Raw genomic sequence first — 13327 nt, 5'->3', positions numbered from 1 at the left:
TTATACACCTCTACTAATAATAATAATTATGCCTAGATGGTTGCTTATTTTTCACTTGATCTTTAAATAATGTTTCATTTTAAACAGCATACTATAGGCTATTAAATGTTTATGTGTTATTTACTTATAATTATTATCATCATAAATAATACATTTAATATTATTTTTGAAAAATAGTTAAATAAAAGTGTTTTTTTTTTCCTTTTTTTTTTGCTGTGGTACCGAAATTGGTACAGATACCTTCAAATTTGCATGCTATTAGTACTGACTACTGGAATTTTGGTACCGTGACAAAATGTGTTGTAAAAATCTTCAATAAAAATGTATTTAAAAATTATCAATTGTTTTTCAGTTATATCAGAATCAGCTAAGACATGTAAAATAGTACAAGTAGTGGGTAATGTGCCTTCAAATTATAAAGTGTGGCAACAGGATTGGCATATTCAACAGCATGTCTCTAAATAATGATAATGTTCACTGCAAACACTATGACAGGTTGTTAAAGGTAAATGGCAACAAGTCCAGTGTTGCAATGTGTTATTATCTGACTTAAAATCAAAAGACAAAAGTGATGTTAAATGTTTGTTTGTTTAAAAGCTGAGTTTTATGCTTCATAAAATTGATGTGGATAAAGGTTTAGAAATAGAGATATCTGCTATTTTCAAACCAATATAATTATACACAGTAAATTCATATTACACATAACCTTACTGAAATACACTAATCATATTTTATGCAACAATATTTTATATATAATAAATATTATATGACATTATATATATATATATATATATATATATATATATATATATATATATATATATATATATATATATATATATATATATATATATACCTTTTATATTATGTACATTGTAATAAGTATTATAAATGTAGGCTATCTAATAAATATAAATACTATTTATTTCAAACAATATCACATTACTTTTTATATTTCTTTATTTTATTTAATTAAATTGACAATAAAGATAAAGGCTACATGATTATGGTATTATTTGAAATCAGTGTTTGGCGAATTATTGGCTTAATCAATCCTTAATTTTTATAACAATCAACCATTAAAATTCCCGAAAATGTAGATGTGTTGCAGACACTGTAAAAAAAGAAATAAAGATTTTTGTTGTTGTTGTTGTTGATATTTATGAAAAATAATAATTGGATTACATTGTACAATAAATCATTGTAATTAGTTGTGAAACTGAATAGCAAATTCTGAGTGAAAAGGGTTTCTACACTATTTATTTCTTCTTCAGTGTACTTGTCTATTCTGTTACACTGACATCTTGTAGCATAAAAGTGACTGGAGAGTCATAATGAGGCAAAAAGTGACAGTCAGTTTAAGACACCAATTCAAGAAGTACAGCAAGTTTCCAAATGTGTAGCAAGTCAGATTTAACGCAGTTGTCCTTTTTCATACAACTGAAGACAACAGTGTAAGCCAACCTGGATCACTATCCGAATGATAAATGGCAAGAAATAATATGGCATATGCAAAGACAGCTTCCAGACACAAACTGTCCCAGAAGAGCCACAGCAGAAATGACTGATAGCAGTTTGGTGTATTCAATATGAAAACACATCCGCTATATTTGCTTTCAGCCATTCAATCAATTGTAAACCTTGGATGGAAGGAGGACTTGTTGATATGTGAGAAGGGTAGAGACACCTGACATCTGATTCTAATGAGCATCTGCCATGTTCAAACAATATTTAGCTGTTTGTCTCCAAATCCCAAGTCAAATCAGTCTTTTGACCAGGAGTACCAAACAGTAATGCATTCACAGATGGCTGTCTAAACCTGGAACTGCGTCTTTTATAACTCTTGTTCTCACCTGACAATCCCTATTACTCAGAGGACACATGGAAATAGTACACTCTGTCATTTGTGCTTTCTCAACTTGTTGGTGGATACCAGAAATACCCAATTACAGTTGACATTATAGTGTCAAACTGGCATAATTACTGTCATCTGCATTGGTGCATATGCTGATAGATGGAAAACAAACAATGATTTAAAGCTACACTGTGTGATATTTTTATCCATCTAGCGGTAAAAAGGTATATGACCTTGCAGTGAATAATAGTTTCTGTTCCTCTCAATTCAGATTTCATTTTAACTCCTACGGTGGCCGATTTTGTCCAAGATTAACATGGCAATCCCCCTCTTCACATTCGACACGGTGCCATCGAATGTTAAAACGCGAAAGGCGAAGCTTGAATTTATGGGTATGTCCCTCTTTGGCTAATGTACTTTCAAGATGGAGGGGCAACATGGCGACCGGCATTCGAACCCCTCACCCGTATGTATTTTCAATGGCATATTATAAACTTACGGTAATACTTTATTACTTGAAAGAAGTAAATAAACATTAATGAGCACATATTTTTGAAAGAACTAAGTGTTTTTAGCTAAGAATAAACTAAAAAAGTAACACAGTGTAGCTTTAAGAAAATATAACATGTAGACTTGCGTCAAGGAGTGAAGAGCCATCGATGTCAACTAAGTTTAAGGCATGAAATGTCTTGTTATAAACTGTTATTTCGACCATTAAAGGGACAGTTGGAAATGCAAAATGCAAATTACCTCATAATTTACATACCCTCAAGCCATATGACATTCTGGGTTTAGGGATGGGATTTGGTTACATGTTAAAACGTGTCTAAATAGCATAAACAAAATAATGCTGGCTGAATAAATTGAGAATCACAACCCAACATGTCATAATGGCAAAATCATAACCCAATTTTATAATGACAATAACTTCCCCATGTCATCTGTGTATGATTCTCACTGAATGGAGAACCCTGCACGTTGGAAAATGACACCTAGGGGTACCTTTAGCATCTTCATTGCGACGTGGAATGCTTCAGATTTTGACGCCTTCACTCTCAGAAAAAAAGGCACAGTGCTGTCACTGGGGCAGTACAAAAATGAAAAGGTACATCTTTGTACCTTACTCACCCCTAAATGGTACATATTAGTACCTCAAATGTACATAATAGTAGGTTTTGTACCTTAGGGTACCGCTCCGGTGACAGCAATGTACCTTTTTTCTGACAGTGCTGGGAGTGAGAATGGGTTGAGATATTTTACTTTATAATGTGCTAAATATGGATATTTTCTGACAAAAACCCATTGATTCACTTTGGAAGGTCTTTATTCATTTATTCACTTTGGATGCACTTTTTGGACCTCAAAATAATAAAATATCGCACTGACTTGAAAGGTGCACATCCTGAAAACTCAAAAAAGGCTGCATGATATTATACTAAAAGTATGTGGTACTTCACCCTGAATACAGTTCAGCAAGAGAAAGGTAAAGCGAAGTAAGAAAAGACAAGAGTACATTAAAAAAAATGCTGTAGCTTAGCTACAGCATCTCTACTCTTCGTCGTTTCTTACTTCTCTTTACCAGTAGCGTATAGTGGTTAAAGATCTTGGCTGGTAACCAAAAGGTTCAGAACCCTGCCAAGAGCCATCATCACTGCATCTTTGAGCAAAGCTATTAACCTCAGGACTTCAGGGCGATTGACCCATTAATAAATGTACTGGATATTTGGATAAAAGTGTCAGCTTTAAGGTGGGCAAAGCAACCAGAGGTGTGCCAAGATCTGGCCTGTACACTGTTTACAATGAACTGATAATGTCTTTAATTTACTGAAAGTAAAAAAAAATCAAAGAATGACTCACTGGTGTGTCATTATAGCTACACTTTCAGGGTAAATCATTGGCAAAGAATAAGCCAAAGAACTAAAGATTTTCCAAAGCTATTCCGATCATTTATGAGTATGCCTTCATGAGGGTCCCTATCTATTAGTTGCCAAGCATCACTGCCGAAACAGCTCTATAATTCTCTTTGTAGAAGCTTACTAGAAATTTATGTGGCATTATTAGTTTTGAAGCTTTGATGGTCATTTTTGGCACGGAAAGCGCAAAGGACTGTTTGATTTGCGAACACCACAAAGGAGCATCTAGGATCGGCTCATATGAAAGGAAAACAGGTTCTGACTCTGGGGGGCTGAAACAGCGGAAATCAGATGGATCGTATATCAGGATCGTGGCAAAGACACATTACTGAGAGACCTGCAAATCGTTGTTCAATCCTAAAACAAATTTCACCGTATTCTAAAGAGGAAGACAAAAAAGAAGCATGACACAAAATAGATTTACTTGTCCATGTGGCATTTTCATCTGTACAAATATCTCTGCCCTGAGCAAATAGCACAACTGTCTCAGACGATCACCGGCAGAATGACCAAAATCATGAGATATCAATATCATTTATGCACAGTATGAAAGCTAATTTTTCAAACCGAACAAAGAGGTACGATTACATTATGCTGTTAAGTCTGTACTATGCTCATTATTTTACTATTTTAAGTACCATTTTAATCATTTCCCCTATCCATTGTTCCTTAAACCGTAACTCTACACACTGTCGGATTTTCTGTGGGAAGCACTTCTGGTTGTTATTGGCAGGTTATGAGTCCGATTCACCTTGCCCGAGGAAGGCACATCACTTTAATAGCCAGCATGGTCATTATCACATGATTCTCTCATTCACAGAGCTCTTCTGTCCTGCCAAGACTGCCTTTTCCCAAAGCATTTAAAGCCTGTTTTATGTTAAATTAGTTTTCTCACAGTATGTGTGCCATGATAACAGTGAAAGGCACCTGTGCAATGTTCTGGTGATTAGATTAAATCCAGAAAATTCTATAATATACAGGGGATCTTTATGCATCTCCCTAATCAATTTACTAGCTTAAAAGATTGAAATATTCTATTAAACATCTAAAGACCGGCTCACATTATCACATCAGCTGGGGGGAGGTGAAAACTTTTTGAATTTGAAGATCAAGGTAAATTGCACTTAATTTGTCTTCCGGGAAACATGTATCTTCTGTTGCTTCCGAAGGGCAGTGCTAAATGAAGAAATTTGACATTTAAACAAAATGAGAAAATCTTCATCCTGTTCAAAAGTTGTCACCCCCTGGCTCTTCTGGAGCATCAGTGAATGTCTGAACCGTTTCTAATAGTTGACCTTGAGTCCCTTAATTGTCCTCAGTGTGATAAGATATATCTCAAAATCATACAGTCACTGCTGAAGAACATCGGGCAATTTAACTGCTCAGGACAAACAAGGGACTCAAGAACAACCAAATCACATATGGTTCTGTTCTGCGCATCCTAGCATGTATACGAGCAGCGATAACCCCTAGGGTAAACAGAACAGAACCAATTGGACACATAATTAATATTAAATGTACAAAATAATACAGGAATTAAGTCTGATTCAAGGGGAATCAGAATACCAAATCCCGACTGGACGAGAGGAGGAGCTGGGGATGGAAGAGGGTAAAGGAGCTCAGGAGAACGTAATAGCTGCTGATAATACTGAAGGAGCTTATATATATATATATATATATATATATATATATATATATATATATATATATATATATATATATATATATATATATATATAAATATATATATATATATATATATATATATATATATATATATATATAATGATAAAGCCTATTTGATGAAGCAACCCATTCGTAGCCCGCGTGCAGATCAAAACACAACTATGGCGGATTCTGGAGGAGTTTATCGCTAAAAGAGAAGCTCTATACAGTCTGGAACCTGTACACACAGATGCATTTTCATTTGCTGACTAGTTAGACTGAGCACTTGAGAGATTTCCGCTTTGTCAAACGATCCGTAAATTAATCTCAAAGTATTGACTGTTTTTGATGCACAGTAAACACTAGTGCGAAGTGCTCGACCGTGTGAGAAACACTGTCATCATTATATTGTCATCAGTCATTAAGCACCACCATCAGTCCTAAATTCAGTTAAAATGGTTAAAAACATTCATGGTTTTATTTGCACATTATTACCATACATTTTTAGTTCAGATTACTTGAGAAATTACTTTTTTATTCTATCATTAAATTATCTGCAATTTATTATGTTTTTATAATCTGAAGACATGGTGGGGATTATTACTTTTTGAATTAATGAAGAAATTAATGAATTGGCATTTACAGTATGTAGCGCCTTCACATTTATTACTGTACACCCAAAGCGCTTTACAACTATGTCAGGGGTCTCTCCTCAACCACTAGTGTGCAGAATCCACTTGGATGATGCGACAGCAGCCACAGTACAATGGCGCCAGTGCGCTCAACACACCCCAGCTATTGGTGGAGAGGAAAGAGGGTGGTAGAGCCAATTCAATCTATGAGGTCCATTATGGTGGTGGAGGTTGAGGAGATTCCCGCTTCTATGTAAAGCGCTTTGAGTGCATAGAAAAGCGCTATATAAATGTAACAAATTATGAATTCATTATTATGAGGCCATGATTGATAAGGTTCAATGGAGTGAATTTGGCCAGGACAAAGTAGGAGGGTTCACTGGAGGGTTGGGGCTCAGTGCTTCATGTAGGTGGTCTACAAACCAGAAGGTTGGTGGTTCCATCCCCGGTTCCCCCTGACCAAGTGTTGAGGTGTCCATGAGCAAGACAACTAAACCTAGCTGCTCCTGACGAGCTGGATGGTGCCTTGCATGGCTGACACCGCCTCTGAATGAGTGAATGAATGGGTGGATGTAAGGTGATATGTAAAGTGCTTTGGTGGCTATGGGTCTGTTTGAAGTGCTATATGAACGCAGTCCATTTACTATTTACTCTTTTACGAGAAGTGCCATGGGATTTTCAAAAATGAGTCAGGACTTAGGACTTAGTCAGGAAAAAAAAATATTAATATAAATTAATAAATTAAATTAATAAAAATTTAATTCATTTATTACTTGCTTATATGTACCTTTATTTGCACCATGAGAATATGAATACATACAGAATCTGTTTACATTTCAAACTTGTGATTGATTTGAATTATTATTTTTATTTTTATTTATTTATTTATTTATTTATTTTAACATTCCCTGCACTTTGACAGAAGAAAAGTATATCTGCAATTGTTCCATTTCTGAAAAGGCTGGTGTTTGGATATTTAATATTTTTGCTTTACTCTTTTTTGAAATGTGTGTATTATAGTAGACTATTTGATGATGGTACATTTAACTTTAGATCAGTGTGTGTGTGTGTGTGTGGCCACCATTATGGCCACCATGAGGAGAACAGCATATAAATCATACTAAAAATGTACAACATTTTCTGTGATGTGTCCTTTAAGGTTTGGGGATAACTCTATACAAATGTAAATAATAAAAATCATGTATATGGAAGGTCCCCATAAAACATTAAAGCCCAACATATACAAATGTGAAATACTACTCATTTAGATTTAGCAGAAAAATAGATTATTTAAATTAGAATGAATGTTAGCTGCAAGCCAGGCTGGGCCGCTCTATGGGGAGAGCATGCAGAAGTCACATCGTGACAAATAATTCAAATGTACGTTTTATCTTACAATGTCTCTGGAGGTGTGTGAACTCTTGCTGTGCTTCGACTCAGTATCTGTGTTCCAGGTGCTCTGCCCTGTAATGCTCTTCAGTTGTTTCCCTTTTTGTTGGGGCCAATGAGAAATCTTCAGAAAAATCCCATTGGCACAAAGCAAGAATGGGGAAGTTATACTGCTGTAAACATTCACTAAGTTTCAGCACCTGTTAGAGGTGTAACAGGTATTAGTTTTGTATTGTGTCACAATATATTGCAATACAAAAATGCAAAAATCTGTATTGTGTATAGTTCACCCAATTTGAAAATTACTATGTGAGAAAAAATTCAAGTTTACAGAGTTTTAGTGTCAGTACTAAGATATAATGTTGAATTAAATGTATGCTAATGCAGTGGAGGAATATTTGGGGGTCCTGATAATGCCAAATGTCTTATGTTACCAGTAAATAGTAGCCAACAATATTATATCTAAAATAAATGTATTATTCTATTTCTTGTGTGTCGTCTAAAATAATTATGTTTGCAATCACCATTGTGTACCTGCATCTGTATACAGTATTGTATCTGTTCAGTGCAGTATGAAGACAAACAAAGATGAAAAATTGATGTCTAGACAGATTCAATACCTGCAGCACAAAGAATAATCATATTGCATACAAAATAAAAATAAATAAAAAACTGAAAATCTAAACAGACATAACTGCACCTCCTTTGTCTTCTATCTTAATAAGCACCTGTGCTTGATGATTACATCTTGTCCCGCTGGCTACTAGCTGTCAGCTGGGTGTTTCCTGAAAGCTGAAGGGGGCATTTTAATCATAGTCAGGTCTCGACTGACTGCTCTGTTCAGGTAAAACCGAGTGATCAGCCTCTATGCAAGATCAAATTCTGTTTTTTCCACGCTCAGTTCAGTGAGCATCTGACAACTCTGATTTGCCACAGCCCCCAGGTACATTTGATCGTGTGTGTGTGTGTGTTGTCGGTATTTCAGGTGAAGATGATGGATACACTTTCAGAGGATTAAAAGCATTTTGAAAAATGCCACTGTCAAGGTAAGTCACTCGGAGCAATAGAATCAGCTTAATGAGAATAATTACAACAATTTTATCTAGAAGGAATGGCCCCTTTTTGGTTCAACAATAGATTACCATCTTATCTGGTAATTCATATCACTCCAATAATGGAAAGTTACATTCCACTCTTGAGGATTTGTAAAAGAGAAATATGATAATATGAAAAGAAAGTGATGATGAAAAGTGAGTAACTTCCTAAACCTGATTACAGGAGATCCATAGACATTTCGGAATATGCATCAAATATGACATTCAAAATCTAATCTAAATATGGAAATAAAAAGAAAGATGATGAAAAGGGATGCAACAGGAATGATGTAAAAGGAAGAAGAAATATTTAAGATTCAAGCTAAATCAGGGCATGCCAAGTACTAAGAATTTTGGAAATTTGTAATGAGAAAAAGGCAGATATATTGTTTTGAAATATAAAGGCATGGAAATATGGGATATAAAATTAAAATTTGGGCCAATACAAATATAGGCTGTTAATTATATTACAAACATGTAATGATTAGTATTATAAATGACCAATAACTTCTAAATTGCTAATAGGGTTCTCATTTCTGTAATAATAAATAATAATAATAATAATACATTTTATTTTTATTGCACTTTACATTTGGAACAAATCTCAAAGTGCTACAGTTAAGATCATTTAAAAAGGGGAAAATACAAATAGATTTAATAGCTAAAAGACAAGCTCTCCCAAAAAGAAATGTTTTAAGTCCTGTTTTAAAAGTCTCAAGAGCTTGAGGTGCCCTCAGATGGTCGGGTAGGGCATTCCAAATCCGAGGAGCGGCAGAACAGAAAGCCCGACCACCCATAGTGCTGAGCTTAGTCATGGGAAGATGAAGGAAGTTTGAATTTGTTGAACGAAGTGATTGAGTTGTAGTTGAAGGTGTAAGTAGTTCTTTCAGATAGGGGGCATTTCCATAGATGCACTGGTGGGTTAGAAGGAAGACCTTATATTCAATCCTGGAATATAAAAATGGAAACAGGAAGCAAACTCTCAACCGGATCCTTGCTGCACTATTCAGAACACACTGCAGTCTCTGCAAGCTTTTGTTAGGGATCCCGATGAGAAATGCGTTACAGTAATCCAGTCTGGAGGAGACAAAGGTGTGGACCAGCTTTTTAGTATCTGCTAATTTATGCGTTGCAACATTATATTGTATAGTATAAAAATAAATATATTTTGAGATTTTCTAAATATTACATTGAATAATGTTATTAAATTAGTCTTTTTAAATATTAACTTTAAGTGATAATAAGATGACAACAAAGATAATCTAAATGTAAAAATCTAATATTGATACTATAAATAAATAAAAAACCCTCTAATATCTGCCAATAACCAATATGGCACAGATGTACACATAAAATCATTTAACACTTCCAATTCTCAATATTTTGCTTATTATTATGCATATTAATAGGATATTGGCTGTATATTAAAGCACACATGAATGCCCTATTCTAATGGCTATATTCTATCCCTTTATCCAAATACTTACAACTACCTCAATAACTTTTAATAAGCAGGAGTTTACTGAGGTAATTGTCATAGTTAATAGTAAGAATTAGAATCTAAAGTGTGACCATTATTGTCATATTCAATGGCAAATTAAGAAACATTGTAAACAGCGGCATGCATATTTTTGTTTAGATGTTTTTGTTGCAATCATATGTCAGGTCTGCGGCCTATTGTACCTACTTTCACAATTTGTCTCTTTTTTAGAACAAGAGCAAGTGATACAGGGGGAAAAAAAGAGATCTGTCAAGTAGATCAATTTTTGTAGCACAGATAGTTCAATTTCAATGGCTTAGATAAATGAATTTGGGTGAGCCCTTGTGTCTAATATATCATTCGAATAACCATGTGATATTTCGCAAATCAGAATCTCTCAGACCTTAAATCTTCCAATGAATATTTAATTGTGTCCTATTTTGTTCATCCCAGATTCTGCATTCCCATCTAGCAAACACAACGTCGCCACGCTGCTTGGCATGAGATCCCATGTGTGAAATTGTTCCATGGTCACTGTGAATACGATCCACGGAGAAAGAATTAAAAGCATCAGAAAGGCAGCAGAAGGGCGGAGGAGGAGTGACACAACGCTACGGCCCTGTTTCTCACTAAAGGGATCCGTGCCATACGCTATTAGTGGCTCTATTCAATCAAAAGATAGCGACAGGGAGAGAGGCTTATCAACAAATGACAGCTACACATGCAAGCCACAACCAGAGTCACAGTTTTTCAGCAGCCGTACTCGAGATGACAAGCATGCTAGATGATCTCATTGGTCGTCTGGATGCTTGTGGGCAGCGATGACGCTTCTGCAAAGCTCTGGGTGACGAATCTGTTTCCTTCACTATCAGAGGTTAAAATAAGAAAGCTTGGCCTTGTTATGCTGGGAGTGTCAGATCAACTTGGTCCTTTTAGGGGTGCTCGCTGTTTAGGCCATGATATGTTCAGATGTTAAAAAAAGTTAAGAGTGCATTAAAAAAAAACTTGAGGTGTGCAATTAAATGTTTTTAAAATAATGGCACAATATGTACGTTTTTGCATTAAAATATCCCAAAAACACAAGAACAATGTTACATATTTTGTTGACTTACGTATACCAAATGTTTCCAACATGTTTAAATCCGCACTTTTAACCAGTTTATTTTGAAATGTCTTTGCTTTACTACTTCCAGCTGCTCATTTAAGCAGACGGAGATAAATATACACTCCTATAACCATCTACAACATATTACAACATAAACAGCATAAAGTAGACTGTCATAATTCATCAATAGTAAATCATAAGCAATCGTTGTTGGCATAAATGTGTAGTATTTAGTGATTGCCAACTGTTTTGAAATCGTAAGCCTGATGAATGTGCAATGCCGCGTTTCTACTTTGAAATGTGTAATGCTCATTTTTACTTGAAGTCTAAAGTCGACATGAAATGAAAGCTGTGATGGTCTTTTCTTCCCTGTTGTGATGGATATCTGAGTCAATATCCATCTGGATTTGATTTGATTGTTTTGAGGGTGGGAGTGGGGATGGGGGTTTAAAGTGTTGGATTCTCATGATAAATGTGCAAAAAAAAAAAAAAAAAAAAAAAAATATATATATATATATATATATATATATATATATATATATATATATATATATATATATATATATATATATATATATAGATGGACGCATGATGGGGTATTTCGGTGCCAAATACACTTTGAACAAGCAAGTTTCAGAAAATATGGCCCTGAATGACTTCATAAAGGGTGAAGTTCCTTGTATGGACAATTTTCCCGGATGAGAGCTGTCAGCAAGCGCTGTCTGACTAAAAAATCAACAATGTCACTAAATAAGTGTGTTTTTGGTTGTGAGAGAAAGATCACCTTCTTCAGCTTCCCAAAGAACCTAGCATTAAGGAAACAGTGGATGCAGTTTGTTTTTCCGGAGCAGCAACAGAGTTCTGCAAGTGTGTTTGTTTGTTCCTGGTCATGAGTTGAAACCACAGGCAGTGAGTGAAACTGTATAAAATGTCTGTGTTTTGTTAGCAATCAGCACGCAAGTGCATCTAATGTAACCAACACAAACGTATATTGAATCGAAAGCAATGATGTATTATGTCTGTGTGTATGTGTGTGTGTGTGTGTGTGTGTGTGTGTGTGTGTGTGTGTGTGTGTTTGTGTGTGTGTGCATGCACTGTAAACCCTAATGTTGTCTTTACTTAAACAAATCAAGTAAACTTGACTAAATATTACTAGTTTAGTCTAAAAACTCAGTCATATAAGTTAGTATAACTTATTAACCTACAAAATGCATAAACTTAAGATTTCAAGTTGTATGAACTCAAAATCATAAGTAATTAAAATAGCTCACTCTGGTCTTGCTTTGATGTGATTGGCCATGCAAGGAGTTCTGTCTAGCAACAAGAGAACGAATTCACTGATTGGAGGACATTTCCAAAAGGCAATCCTTTTCGCCTCACCTGTTGCTTGTTGCTGATTCAAATTAAGATGGAGACTTTTTCATTGTGTGCAATCTTAAATTCGGTAAGTAAAAATTTGTAAGTTACTAAACCTAACAATAATACGTGAACTAACTTATAACCAGATTGACTGTATTTCTGTTTTAATGAACATAATTGTTTTGTTGGAAGTCACCATGATGGAGATAAGTGTTTGCTTTAGTTGGGCTCTTGACAAATGATAATGTAATATTAGTGTTTCTCTGGCTGCTTTGTGTTTGTGAGACACATATGTTAAGTAACAAAAAGCCAAGAGAAATTATCATTAAGTGGTGTTGTTTATTCATTGATGATGATAATAACATCATCAAGCATAGGCAGAATTCCTGATCTTGTGCAGAGTCCAATGCTTTGGATGTCAAAGCAATTATTAATAGTTTTGAAATATTAATAATACTAGAATCTTCACTATTGTGCTAATATAATTTTTTTTTTTTTTTATGTGCACAAAATGTTTAAATCTATGGCATTAGTTAGACACATACACACATCACTAATCTGCGTATGAATCTCTACAATGGTGACAAAACTTTTTACAATGGTGAAAAAATCTGATAAACAGATCAACTCTGAACATACAACAAGCTACAAAAACATCAGAACAAAATAGCAAAAGTAACAGCAAATAGTTAGAATTCAAAGAAAATTTGTCACAACTCAGACGCATGGGGAAGTTTTGATTGGTTGTACCCAGCATGCTGTACTGAACTGGTGTAGCAAGTTTGGTGAACTTAACAATTTAAGTACAGTGAAAGTGAGCACCAAGTTAAGTAAA

The 13327-nt window shown here is 34.7% G+C and overlaps 1 protein-coding gene across 1 annotated transcript in view; it reads right to left on the bottom strand.

Annotated features, from left to right (window-relative positions):
- cntnap2a (contactin associated protein 2a) overlaps positions 1 to 13327 on the bottom strand; it is a 506672-nt gene that overhangs the window by 308363 nt on the left and 184982 nt on the right. The window lies entirely within an intron of this gene.

The sequence above is a fragment of the Pseudorasbora parva genome, chromosome 24 (assembly GCF_024679245.1).
Source record: "Pseudorasbora parva isolate DD20220531a chromosome 24, ASM2467924v1, whole genome shotgun sequence".
NCBI classification, from domain to species: domain Eukaryota; kingdom Metazoa; phylum Chordata; class Actinopteri; order Cypriniformes; family Gobionidae; genus Pseudorasbora; species Pseudorasbora parva.
Note: the sequence above shows the minus strand (reverse complement) of the source record. Positions and strands in the feature narration are given on the sequence as shown.